Source organism: Hemitrygon akajei, chromosome 14 (genome assembly GCF_048418815.1).
Source record: "Hemitrygon akajei chromosome 14, sHemAka1.3, whole genome shotgun sequence".
Classification (NCBI taxonomy): domain Eukaryota; kingdom Metazoa; phylum Chordata; class Chondrichthyes; order Myliobatiformes; family Dasyatidae; genus Hemitrygon; species Hemitrygon akajei.
Genome location: NC_133137.1, coordinates 87,474,726 through 87,489,306, shown reverse-complemented (window position 1 = coordinate 87,489,306; position 14,581 = coordinate 87,474,726). Strand labels below are relative to the sequence as shown.

Sequence of the window (14,581 nt, the reverse complement as noted above, 5' to 3'; positions counted from 1 at the left end):
CTCCTGTGCCTTGCAACACTTTATGTACTTAACAATCAGTGATAAGCTAATCTTATGTATTTCTGTTTGCTGTGTTCTTTGTGCCTATTGTGTTTCTTTTATGCTGCATTAGATCTGGAGGAGCAATCATTTCGTTCTCCTTTGCACTTGTGTACTGAAGAATGACAATCAACAGTCTTGAATCTTGATCTTGAATACAGTGGCAATTATAAATACTATTAAGTAAATATCATGCAAGCTGCTATCACTACACACGGTCTAGCCTATAAAATAACCGAGGCCCAATGCACGCACTTTATTTCAGAGTGGTAATTGATCAACACACCTTTTTTGGCCGGTTTACTCGGTTGGAAATCTGTATTTCTGTGTGGCAAACAACTCCCAACACTTATACAAAATACTTGGGCTCAATGTAAACTGACTTATTAGCCTCTCATGTTTAGAGATGCTACAAGTATTTATTCACGACTGGGTCTTTCTTTCTCTTTCAAACTGCCTTTAAGCAATTCTTTACTAAAACGCTGTGTTTCTGTGTCATGTTACAGCTGTAATTATATTGGACAGCTCGATGTATTGCTCTACCTGGTGAAAGAAACTAATTTGACTTGTGACAGTGATTCTTCCACACAGCTCCAAATATACCCACATCCCTTCCTCTATGAGTAAATGAATTAAGCATGCGTGCCACCACTCAATGGCCACAAAGGAACTGCCAGTGCTTGCTGTATGTAGTATATATAATGAATGTCAATGTGATTCATGCAATAAGTTACTTTTAAATGTTCTGATGCTCAGTCATGCAACATTTAACTATGAGTTTATTGAGACCCTGCAAATCCCTCCTTCCAGGAAGCAGAATTGTTATGTTAACTACCTTTCCTTTTAGATATATATATTTAGTCTCTGTGAACTCAACTGCTTTGCAGACATTTCTTATAACTGGTTTTATTCTGAACAGACAGTGAAGGCAAAAGTTCTATTATTCTTTTCACAGGACAATGAGAATGTGAACTGCCTACATCGTCAACTTCTAATAGAATCAAAATCTGATTTTGATTATACCAGTTGATAAACAAACTATAAATTGCAGTAAGAAATTGTTATATATAGATCTATGTATTTATATAAATTTAAATTAAATAAGTAGTGCAATAAAGAGCAAAAAATAGTAAGATAGTGTTCATATGCTGCTTTTGTGTTCATAGGGGTAAAAATAAGTAATTCTTCTCAGAAACAAAATAGGTCAATACAGTTTCCAAAGAAGTATGCAGAATTAGTATTTTCTTTTTGGTGTTGCACAGCCAAACGGAGGTCATTTTTTTCCCATACATTTACCCATTGGGTTTCATAATTCATTTTGCAACGTGCGCAGTTGTAACTGATTTTATCTTTCTTAGATTCAAAGGCTGCATTTCATTTGCAATTCTAAACAGGAGTTGCTGCTTTACATTGCAGGTCACTGAAGGTGACAGCTATTTCAGTATTTTTTTCCTGAAGGGTAGTACTAGTTTTTTAAATAGCTATGGTTCACTTCATTGCCCTGCAGTATTCAATAAAGGAAGGATCTTGCATTCAGCAATGTGGTCCAGCACAGTAGTAGCTCACAGCTAAATGTTAATCACTGAAGAATTGTCTCTTGCATGCTCAGCAACTGCTGGTTTTTCACCTATAGATTTTGTGTGAATTGACTTTGCTGTCACCAGAATAGCACAGGCTGAGATGTGGCAATTCGGCTAGGTATCCCCGTCAGATTAGCTTGGACAAGCAACATCTCAGAGTTATTTTCCTAAGGCAACTTTAAAGTATAACAGAGCACCAGTTAACAGCATATATGTCAAGTTTTGTAATGAATCTACTGAAAGAATTAGTTGATAAAATGCCTCACACATGCATATAACTGAACTTCGTAGTTGCTAGCATGCCCTGTTTTTATGTACTTGATTAAAGTGAGACTGATTTTTTAAATGGATGCGAAAGTTAAAACTAACACCAAGAGTCGTATGATCAGCGGATGGAGTATTTAAGCAGAAGCACTTGAAAGGCATAATGAAAGTTCGTTAAACAATGTTCTGAGTGAGTATACTGGGGTATTACAATCACAATATTATTGTCTAAGCTTTAAAGGAACAAACTAATATGTATTAGTTTATCTTTTATTGCTAATTGTATATTATTGTTTCTTAACTGTTTTGAGGTGTGAGTGTTTTTGACACTTTCATCTTCCTTCATACCAATCAATAAAGAAAATACATACAGATAATGGCTGTATGTAAGATTTTAAATTACCCCATTGTTTGACTTTCACCTCAATCTGCCAAGCTGGAACTTGGCAGGTATCTGTTTTTTTTCTTGTGTTTTACACTAAAACACATTGAAGCATGTAATAATTAAATACAAATGTTTTTAGTGAGAATATTCACAAGGGCTTCATAGCTTTGAAGCTGAAAGGTCGAAAACGTCGGACTTGAGCTTCGTTTGTGGTAAAGTTGCTTTCCAGTATGTAGCATAGTCAGTGATTTTGCAATTTTAAAAACTCAGACGACGTAATAGCTGTAAACTATCATTGCTGACCTTAAGCTAAAATCCTTTATTACGTGTGCACTATACGTTTCTGACATTGTTGTGATGTTTGCCATAGTTAAACACCTCCTCAAAAATTGTGGATGTTGGAATGTCATACAGCTATATTAATGTCACAAACCAAGTTGGTCTATTTTCAACATACCCATTGTAAGAGAAAGTTCCTGTCCATTTCATAGCTATTGTGGCTTTTCATGACTTCAACTTTGAAACAGCCTGTCTCTTTATAATGTGTCCCTTTTTCTGTGTGTAATATTCACAAAAATAAACAAATGCCATTTATTTATTAGAATATCATCATTAAAATTAGATTAAAGCTGTTGTCAGTTTGGAAATACACATTATTTATTAGGTTGTAATGAGCAATTTCTGTAAGAAGGACGTTTATACGTTTTGTCTATTCCAAGTCTCTATTCCATTTGAATGTCTGCAGTTAAACACGAGTAAATACAGCATATTCTGTTGTTGAAAAATCACAGGCTCTGAAGGTCAAATCTTCTCTTCCTCTCTCCCTCATCACTCTCTCCTCTTCCCTCACCCCCCTCTCAACCCTCTCCTCCATCTCCCCCTCTTAAAATTTCTTAAGTTTTCCTGCAGGCACAATTAACATATTGTAGAGGAGGACCAGATTACTTTAAAATATTATCCAAGAACTTCAAGAAATGGATTAAATGTAGCTATAGTAATAATAGAGTTCAATCTTGAATTGACCATTGTAACAGAGTGTTCAAGTGATAAATGATGTAAATTCATTATTGGTCAATCACTTAGCAAGAGTACAGATAAAAAGTTGTTTGAATTTTTTTCATTATTTGCTTATGTGTTCATTTAAGTGGAATTGAATGTAGACAGAGTGTCTCGGCAAAGTAATTGCTGTCTTTGCTTTCATTTTTTCTTTAATCATGACAGTCTGTATGGGTTTTACCTGTTTGGCAATCTCTCCATCTTATCTTTTTCAGTATATACCATTCTTTTCATTCTTGCATACCTATTCCATTTTTTACTCTTTCAGGGTTCTATTCCTTGTATTACTTTTGTAATGAGGTCTGGAATGACTTGTTAGGTTTGCAACTACAGCCTGTTGTTCATACCACTAATGGAGGTTGAGACGCCAGACTGTTTTGAAATTTGTGTGATCTCTCTTTGACCCTTACGATTTGAAGAGTGAGTTTTCATACCAAGATTCATGTTGCGCAAAGCAAAAGTTGTAAAAAATTTTTTTAAAAGGTGGTCAACCACCTTAATCATTTTCTTAGCCTAGATGAAGGTTTGTCTAAACAAAACCATGATACCTTCAGAAATTTCATTGTAAACCTAAGAACACCATTTGTCTTTATACAAGATACCTTAGGTCGTGTAGTGGTTAGCACGACGTTGTTATAGTTCGGGGTGCTCGGGAGTTCAGAGGTCAATTCCAGTACCCTCTTTAAGAAGTTTGTACGTTCTCCCTGTGAACTGTGTGGGTTTCCTTCCGGTGTTACAGTTTCCTCCCACAGTCCAAAGACTTACCAATCAGTAGGTTAATTCATCATTAGTCGAAACCTACCAAATGTTCAAAGGACTAGATAAGGTGGATGTGGAGAGGATGTTTCCTATGGTGGGGATGTCCAGAACTCGAAGGGGCGACCCTTTAGAACAGAGTTAGAAGGAATTTTTTAGGCAGAGAGTAGTGAATCTGGGGAATGTTGTGCTACAGACAGCTGTGGAGGACAAGAACCTTGAAAATCGATAGTTTCCTGATTGGTCAGGACATCAATGGTTATGGTGAGAAGGCAGGTGTATGGGGTTGAGTGGGATCCAGGATCAGCCATGATGGAATGGTGGAGCAGACTCGATGGGCTGAGAGGCCTAATTCTGCTTCTATGTCTTTTGGTCTTATAGTCATTGTAAATTATCCTGTGATTAGTCTAGCGTTACACAGATGGGTTGCTGAGTGGTGCAGCTCATTGGGCCAGAAGGGCCTGTTCCACACTGTACCTCTAAATTAATAAATAATGAGCTTCATTTAGACCATTGTCTAATTTTGATCTCTTTGTATACTTATGGTTATTGGGATTTTGGTAAAATGCAAAAGAGCCAAGTTTCAAGTATCTCATATGCCTGGGTAATATGAAAAAAACTTGGTCTAGGGATTGGAGAAGACTTCAGGACTCCAGGAACAATAAATATATATTGTACCCTCTCACTGGGCATAGGGACCCAAATGAGATGAGTTTATTAGTTTCTTTAGCCACAGGGTGATGAATCGGTGGAATTTGTCACCACAGACAACTATGGAGGCCAAGTCACTGGCAGAGGTTGATAGGTTCTTCGTTAGTAAGGGCTTCAAAGGTTACTGGGAGAAGATAGGAGAATGGGGTTGAGAGGGGTAATAAATCAGCCATGATGGAAGAGTAGAGCAGACTTGATGGGCTGAATGGCCTAATTCAGCTCCTATGTTTTATGATCTAAGAATAGTCTGTAAATTAGCTGGATATTCACAGATACTGACTACACCCAAAATGTACTACACTTGACTATTCGATTGACAAGACAAAATAATGAAGGGACTTTATGAAATAAAGGACTAATGAAGTGCACTATATATATTAATAGGTTAGAGAGAAATGATATCAATTTCAAAACAAGGGAAGATTGTATGTTAATCAATTTTCTTAGTGAAGAGAACTGTGGAAAGAAGCTGGTACACATGCAATGTAAACAGCATTTCTATACTTTTCCAGGAAAGAACTGGGTGTGTTCCCATCTGAACCATAATTCTGATTTCCTTCACTGATGATGGGCAAAAGAGATATTTTGTAGATGTTTCTTTTGCATGCCCAAATTGTCCACAGCTTTTACTTTGTTTTGCTTCTCATTTGGCTTTGCTGGCTCAAGAGTATGCATCATGAACTATAGAGGATAGTGTACTATTGTTTACTATTTTTGAACGTATATCATACCTCATTAAGTCTTCATTATTTGAAAGGGAAAAGAGCATGGACTTCCCACAACAACAAAGGAATGAGCTGAAAAGTGGAAGCACACAGGAGCTCATCTCCATTGGCAAACCCATGGACATCTTCCTGACCCTGGTGCACCCATCCCAACCAGAACCCTGATTCCAACCACACACCCTGCCCGCACTTCAGACTTCAATTCCAGGCATACCCTGGCATTACATTCCTCCATCTCATGGCAAATAGGATTCACCAGACACCATAGGAGCACACAATTCTACTAATATTGCCAATAACTGACTTCACTAGCATGTAGATCTGTGGATAGGTAGGAAAATGGGAACCTTGGTCAGCAAAGCCTGTTTCTAGTTGAAAGAACTCGGCCCGAAACGTCAGCTCATTATTCCTCTCTATAGGTGCTGCCTGACCTGCTAAGTTCCTCTGGAATTTTGTGTGTTGTTCTGGATTTCCAGCATTTGCGGAATCTCCTGTGTTTATCATTGTAAATTATTGGATGATATATGAGTATTTTGTATTTTTTAAAAACTGAAATGGTGTTCATGGGTGGTAGTAGTAGTAGTAGTAGTAGTGTTATCTTAATTTTACTCCACTGTTGTTACAAGACAGCCAAATCTCTATGGAATATGTTGCTAAGTTTGTCAGAAAATATAGTAGTAACAAAATTATTTTGTAGTCAAACTAATAAACAGAAAATGTTTGAAACACTTAGCAAGGCAAGCAGTATCTGTGGAGGGAAAAAGAGTTAAGGTTTCAGCCTTGTAATTTGAAGTTTTAATCTTAACCATGCACTGACAATACCACAACACACACAAAATGCTGGTAGAACACAGCAGGCTAGGCAGCATCTATAGGGAGAAGCACTGTTGACGTTTCGGGCCGAGACCCTTCGTCAGGACAATACCATCTTTTTCAATTATCCAAGATAGGAAATATTTTCATCAACAATACTTAAATTTGTGATATTAATGTGTACTTGAATCATTACTTCTGAAAAAATGGTAATGGAAGACATAGCAATAGAAACAAAATTATCAGCAAAGAAACTGCCTATAGATATGCTATAGTTGCAAAGGGCTAAGCTTCTTTTGAAGGAATAAAGATGTGTACTTTCTGGTGAGAAGCTGAGGTACAGATTTTTGGTACAGATTTGACAGTGGGTTCCCTCCTTCCATTTATAGTCAAATAAAGGCAAAAAAAATGCTCTTACCAAAAAACTGAGAAGTTCACAATTATCTCATTGGTAAAGATTGTCTTCAACAAGGAAGGTGGCAGTTTTTAAGAGTATAAAAATACCTCCCCTCTCTATTGTGCTTTGTATTGTAGAGGACCACGCACTGCAGTGTAGGAATTGGTTGGGTTTCAGGGTTAGGAGTTGAGGCTATAGAGGCAACTGCACAGAATAGCGGTTTGTTCCCAGATTATTCATTATTCATTCTTACAACCCATACAACACAAAAATTGGCCTGTGATCAAGATTACTTAATAATTGTATGGATCTTTTCATTTTTCTTGCATAAAGTCAGGCCTTTCTTGGCAATATTCTGCAGATGATCATTTTATTCTCCATTCATTCCTTAAATAGTCATTGCTGTAAAGCCATTACCAACCATTGATTAATATAAAAGATAACTACAGCTTATGTGTACATTATGAAACAAGCAACAAAAACTCATCTCTTTTATATGCTGCTTTTATGTTTTAATCAGTGTATAAAAAGAAAGTTTGATGCATTCTTGTAAATATTTAAGCTTTACATTTAGGAATAAATATTACAGCTTCAATATATTTTCATTTAGTGGCCCTTGTGTCTTCTGTTTAATGTAAACCTTTATATTAATGATCTTGATTCTTTGTTGTAAAGTAAAATATTTGTGCTCAGCTGTTCTTGTATAAATAATGGAAGAATTATTTTACTGAGTGGATTTCTCCACATAAGTAGACAGGTTTTAACTCCTTCTCTGTAACATTTGGTCTGCAGTGAATGAGTGTTGCTGTAGGTGCCACTTTTTGAGTAAATAACATTTTGATTTTTTTGCTATTTTTCTGTGCACAGTAAATATCAATCAAATCTTGGAAGCAACAGGCAGAAATTCTGAGCTTGAGAGAATGTAAAATATATTGTATTAGTAGTGCTGGATATAATAATTAAATATGTTTACTTCAATGGATATGTCATTTCAACTGGCAGGAAGTATGGGAGCCTTAGGTCCTACACCACCAGATTCAGGAACAGTTATTACCCTATAACCATCAGGCTCCTGAACCTGCATGGATAACTTCAATCACAACTCTGAACAGATTTCTCAACCTATAGACTCACTTTCAATATCTCTACAACTCATATTCTCTCCACATTATTTATTTTTATTTGCAAGTTTGTCTTTTGGATATTAGTTGGTTGTCAGTCTATATTTATTATAGCTTTTTATGTTCCATTGTATTTCTTTATTTTCCTGCATATGCTTGCAAGAAAATGAAACTCAAGATGGTACATGGTAACATATATGTACTTTGATACTAAATTTACTTTGACTATAGATATTAACTTAGTTTTCATGGTGTCGGACCAAATAAGTTATCAGAAATCTGCTCCTTCTGCCGTAGTTAAAAACAATAAATAAAGCATGTAACATTGAGAATAATCTCAACATTGTTTTATTGCAATTTATTTCAGATAAATGCCAGTTTTTCCTTAACTCACATATCAGGAAAAACAATCCTTAATTTGATTTCTGGATCTCAGGCATAGATCTAAACCAGAAAATGCTGGAGGAGTTTACCATCTGCATAAGTATGGATACCATCACTGCCTCGATAACTTCCCTTTTCCTGTGCTTTCCACGAAAGAAATTTAATCACAACCATAACTACAGTTATTAAAAAAACCTTAACTGCTAAACTAATACGTGCTGGAACTATATAATTCCAGCATTTTCAATCATCATTTGTACCATATGAATAATAAAATGTTAGTGAAAGAAGGATTACAGTACTTAGTTATATTGATGCCAATCACATTTCCCATTTTGTCCTCCTTTCTGTCTGTGCCAGCCCTAACAGACTTTTTCCGACATCATTTTGTGTATTACTCTTCTGTACGGTCTTTTACTTGTGCATTCTTTTCAATTTCTCATACATAAAACCTCAGATAGATCAGTGTTTTAAGGTATTGCGTTCCAAGTAACCTGGAACTTTGATGTAAAATGCATTCCAATAAATATCCTAACTTTAATCAATGCAAATTACACCATATATAATATAGGATATTTATATAATCCCATAAATCAATATTAAGTGACAGTCATAAAACAGCACTTTGAACTTCATGTCTTTGGGATCTGGTTCGTAGTTATCAATGCCTAAACCTTGCCCTATGTTACAGGGTAGCATCAGATTTGCAGAGTTGAATAAGATAAAGGAAAATCATATCAGGTAATGGCACACTTTGATTTATCATCTTGATAATTGTTGGAACATGAACTTGACAACAAGTCAGAGAAATAGCCCATTACTCCAAAAAATAATTCCTTTATGATTAATAAATGTTTCAGTACATACTTATTTTCGAAGAAGTGAGCATTGAAATTTATTCCATTATTTTAATACATACAAATTCTATGAGTGCATTGGGTGTAGTTATCTTCAGAGAAACAGAAAGCAAGACAATTTGATTTAGAAGATGGTGCGTTGATATTGAAGTGAATAATTAATTATTTATTTAGGTGATTATCATTTTTTAAACTCTCCAAATCATAACTTTATTTGTTAAGTTGCACACCAGCAGTTTATACAGTGCTGAAAGAAGCCATTCTCTGGGATTCAGAGCGGTACCTTTATGGAATCCATTCCTGAACCTCTGAAACACCATCTTCGAGTGCCTCATTCGATCTGTCCCAGTTGTGTTTCCCGTTTTTGGCTTTTACATTCCAGTTATACTTCCTCTTTCCCTTGGCAGAATAGGTACATTTACCATAAAGTTTCTGCAGGTGAAATGCTTTAGCCCCATACTGTTGGCAAAGAATGTGAGTCTTGTTCCACCTCTTACAAAATATTGTCCCTGCGCATTTACAAGTTCAAACTTGTGGGTTATCGCTGTCCATTTTGTAGCTGATTGTGACAGCTGTGAAAAATCTGAAATCAACATTCTACTGTAAAATAATGACCAGGGTGAACAGAAATTACACTAATCATCAAAATAAGAATTTTCTAAAACACCACAATCTGTTGATGACTTTCATGTATTGTTATTGTTAAATGACAAGACTTGCAATGAGGTTTTAAGTGGCATTTTTTTCTTGCCAATAAACAAAGGTTTATTGGCATCCATGGGTGGTCATTTTCTTTGATGAAACTGTCTCTCAATCATGAAATTTAAAAAAACTTCTAAAACACTTTAGTCCTGACGAAGGGTCTCGGCCCGAAACGTCGACAGCGCTTCTCCCTATAGATGCTGCCTGGCCTGCTGTGTTCTACCAGCATTTTGTGTGTGTTGTTGTTTGAATCTCCAGCATCTGCAGATTCCCTCGTGTTTGTTCTAAAATACTTGTTAGGATTTAATTATTTCTCTTTGTAGTTCATAATGTATATGTATATTTTGGCAGTGATGAAGAAATCAGTGAAGGTGTAGAGTGTAGTAAATTGTAAGTAGTTTTCTATCTGTCAACGTACCGGCATAAGTAATCTTCTGTGATTTTGTAATTCTGCGCAAACATAGAACTCCCAAAATTTGTACTAACTGTTTACAGCAGCTTCTTCAACTGTGCTGCAGTGTTGGACAACTCTTGGTGTCCAATTCGATGCTTAAATTTGGGACAATTCTCCAGCATTTTTGGTGAAGAATCTGCATGAACAAGTGGATGTAACACAGAGACAGCTTGTCTATTCCTTGTAGTTGTAGGAAAGGCTAGGGTAAGTGACAGAATATTCAGATTGTTAATTGGTTAAGTTTATTTGTGTTTAAAGTTTGTATTTTTACTTTTAATACTAATTTCAATAATTTTAATGTTTTCCAATATCAATCATATTCCAAGTTTTTGAGCTTTAAACCAGGGATATAGCTTACCCAGCAATCACAATATCTTTCAGCTGTTTTGTGGAAGGATGGGATTCATTGTAGCAATGTCCACCCTGTAATATATCTGACTGCCTGCTGGGTCAGTGGAAACTTGGTTCTTTCTGTTTCACTCCGCACAAATGCTGTTGTCTGACTTGTTAAATATTTCCAGCATTTTCTGTTTTTCTAATGTTTTGCTTTTGTTTTGCTTTCCGATAGTTGAAGGTAAGTAGGCTGACTCCAAATTCTGGACTAATAACTTCACATATTTTACCTGACTACCAACACAATTTTGATCATTTTAAGGGCTGTGATTGTTTAACTCATACTGCTGAAATCATTGTAATCTTTTCAGAACCAAATGCATTCATTATTAGTTAAGACCAAGAATTCATATAATCTGATTAAAGAGAGATTGTCTTTCTTTGTCACATATACATTGAAACATTCTGTAAAATATGTTGTTTATATCATCAACTTACACAGAACAAGGATGTACTAAGGCAGCCTGCAAGAGTTGCCATGCTTACACACCAACATTGCATGCCCATAACCTAATAACTCTTAATTTGTACATCTTTAGAATGTGGGAGGAAACCAGAATACCCAGAGAAAATCCACACAGTCACGTGGAAAACGTACAAGCTCCTTACTGACAGTGGAAGAAATAGAACCCCAATCGCTGTAAAGCATTATGCTACCATGTCGCCCCATTCTAGTGTTTAAACTATTACTGTTTGTTTAGATGCCAATTGGAAAATACTTTTGTAGGCTGAGTATTATGCACCAGGTATTGAATGTTAACATCTGGAACAATTTGCTGTGTTTACTGTTTGTTGGGTTGTTTTTTTCTGTGTATCTGTTGAGCAATTGCTTCTATATTGGTAGTGTAAGCAGCAGCTCCATCATGGACACCAGCCTCCGCACCATCGAGGACCTCTTCAAAAGGCAATACCTCAAAAAAGCAGCATCCAGTTTTAAGAATCCCCCACCACCCAGGACATTCCCTCTTTTCATTACTACTATTAGAAGGGGGGGGGGGGGGCATGTGAAGCCATATACTCAACATTTTAGGAACAGCTTCTTCCCCTCTGCCATCAGATCTCTGAATGATCCATGAACACTGCCTCACTATTTTTTACTAAGTTAATTAAAGACCTACAAAAAATACATATATATATCCACACACATTTATATTTATATACTTCATAGTATATGTTATGTATTGTACTATATTGCTGGTGCAAAACAACTAATTTCACAACATAAATGTGAGATTCTGAAGATGCTGGAACTCCAGAGCAATACACACAAAATGCTGGCAGAACTCAGTAGGTCAGGCAACGTCTATGAAGAGGAATAAGCAGTTGATGTTAAGGGCTGAGACTCTTCTTCAGGACTGTTCATGACATCTGTCAATTATAATAAACTGATTCTGAACCTTCAACATGAATACATGGTCTGGGCTTGCTTTCCACAGCTGTATTGAGACATATGTGCAGTTAATATACCACAAACCTACTTGTTTATTCTGGCAATTTAGAGAATGTTATAAAGTTCCTGTGGCACTACTTAAAAGAAGAACCAATGTATCTTAGCCAACATTCCATACTCAAGCAGCAATCTAACCTCAATCAATATCAGCAGCACAAGGTCAAACATGCTTATGTCAGGGGAATATTGGTACAGAATGGTGGCCACATTTGCCATGTATGACTGTATTTATGCTAATTTTGTTTTTTTATATAAGAAGCCTGAATTTAAAGTTAAACATCCTGAATATTTGTGCTTAAATTAATTTAAATTCAAATATTTGTTGATTAGTGGAAGAGAGGTTACCCCTTGGGAATATTAAGCCAGGCAGAACTGAATTAGCAGTTTACCATCAGAGCTCAAGTATCCCATGGGTTAATAATTGTTAGTAATTCTGTTCCCATGAATAGTCAGATGCAGTAACTCTGCAAACTAGTTATTCCTTAGTGTCATCAACATTTGCTTAAACAAAAAGGTCCATTTTAAGAAGATAACAAAAAATAAAAGGAGCCTGACAATTCTTTGTTGCAGTCCTATATTTTATTTTAAATTGACTAATGGGATTATGATGGTGACAGTCTTTGAGAAACAGATATTTCTTCTGCCAGGACTATGCCAGGTGTCATTTGTAAAGGTCATGAAATGAGTCTCTTTGAAATCTAATGTAAGGTATTGTGTCAGTTTATTAAGTTTTATTTTGTAGAGCGGTTGAAACAGTGACAATAATGGCAACATCAGCCGTTCTAGATTGAAATGCTAGGCAAATTACTCTGTGAACTTTATGTATTCTCTGTGAAGTGACCTTCAACTATTCTTTGGCAACTATTTGAAATACATTTTATCAAATCTTCAGATAATGTGTAATTAGATTCCAGAACTACTGTACGTGATTTTGATTTGTAATGTAATGTCTGACTCAAACGCAGCAGGCAATTAAAAATGGAGAAAAGTTATATTGGCTGTTATAACCTGCGGTTCATTTTTTTCCCTCACTTTTATTTTGTCTTTCATATTCATCACCATTTCTTTCAAAGTGTTTTTATGCTAAAAACATGTCTGAAACAGGAGCTTTTGTTTTTAGTGGTTGATATTAAAAAGTAATTACATTTTAAGCATAAATTTTGACATGTAAAATCTAGGAGACAGGACAATTATTGTGTTTATTTGAAAATAATTTCAGCCGCTTAAATAAATTGGCACTTGGAAAAATAATCCACCCTTCTTAGTTGTACTTTTGACGACACATTTGTCTGGGATTCAGAGGATGTTATAAGGTTGACTCATCCAGACATTGACTTTGCTTAGCAATGTCAAAGTCTCTCTTTTTATTTATGAGAATATTGTTCATATCTGACTCAAAGTGTTTAGATCAATATATTAGACCAGAGTGAGCTCACAACTATTTCAGTGACTCTGTTAAAATATTTGTAATTATTTTTCAAAGTACTTTATAAAATGAGAAGGAAGATACATATGTTTAAATGTATTGTTGCAAGTTAAACAGGGGGTTAGTCTATTCCATTCATAGGAAGAAACTTAGCCTTGCAGTGAATCTCATTTGAATCAAATCAGAATACATGTATTGGCCATAAAATATTGTGTACAGTTTTTGAGTTCTGATTTGGAAAAGCACATAGCATTTTTGTTTCCATTTATGGTCCTGATTTCTGTTATCATGCTTATAATTAGAACCTGCTTTTGTTTAAATTCTAGTCACACAAAAAGTTTTGGTTTCCAACTTACCATGCCATATGCTATGACAGAAGCATTTGAAGTTTGAATAAGGACAGTCTCTAATCTTTGTTTTAAAACAGCAAACCTCCGTGAGCAACTGTTACAAGATCTGTATTGGTATGGCTCATTATTTTAATAATGTATTCCACTTCATCAACATCTATGTATATTTTTAAAACTGTAAAACTGTACTGCAGTGTGATTTTTAAGAGATTCATATTTGCCTGACAACAATACATGCCTTCTGTGTATATAATTCTAGAGATACTCATTTTAGAAATATCCTCTAGTAGATTTTATTTTAACAATGTACAAATTTTCAATTTGTATATATTTTGTTTTTTTAAGTCTTCAATTACTTTAACTTGGAAGTGTGCACTTCTCAAAAACATCCTCCTTAAATACCTTGAGTGAAAAATGAAGCTTATCTAAGTTATTTATTTTTACCTCCACTTCACACTTCTTGGGGAAAAATATATTTTTAAAATTCTGAAGTTCTGGGTATTTATCAAGTTAAAAGATATTGTAAGTATTTCCATCGTTTATAAATGTGTTGATGTCTGTAGAGAGATCGACATTAGTTTACTGAACAGACCTGACGTGTCAGCAATACTCGCAGTAACAGCCCAAAATAAAGATGACAAAATTAAAATGGAGTTTCAAGGCCATTCTATTGGGAATCCTTATTAATTGATTCATCATGGCACTTGAGAAAGGTTAT

At 35.4% G+C, this 14,581-nt stretch overlaps 1 protein-coding gene across 3 annotated transcripts in view; it reads left to right on the top strand.

Annotated features, from left to right (window-relative positions):
• The window catches only part of taf3 (TAF3 RNA polymerase II, TATA box binding protein (TBP)-associated facto), a 236,851-nt gene that overhangs the window by 119,995 nt on the left and 102,275 nt on the right, over positions 1-14,581 (top strand). The window contains exon 1 of one of the 3 annotated variants that reach the window (XM_073066523.1): positions 1,818-2,073. The exons of the other annotated variants lie outside the window; for them this stretch is intronic. The gene's annotated coding sequence lies outside the window, so the exon portion shown is untranslated. Of the gene's footprint in view, positions 1-1,817; positions 2,074-14,581 lie in introns of those variants that run through there. 3 annotated transcript variants of the gene reach the window in all.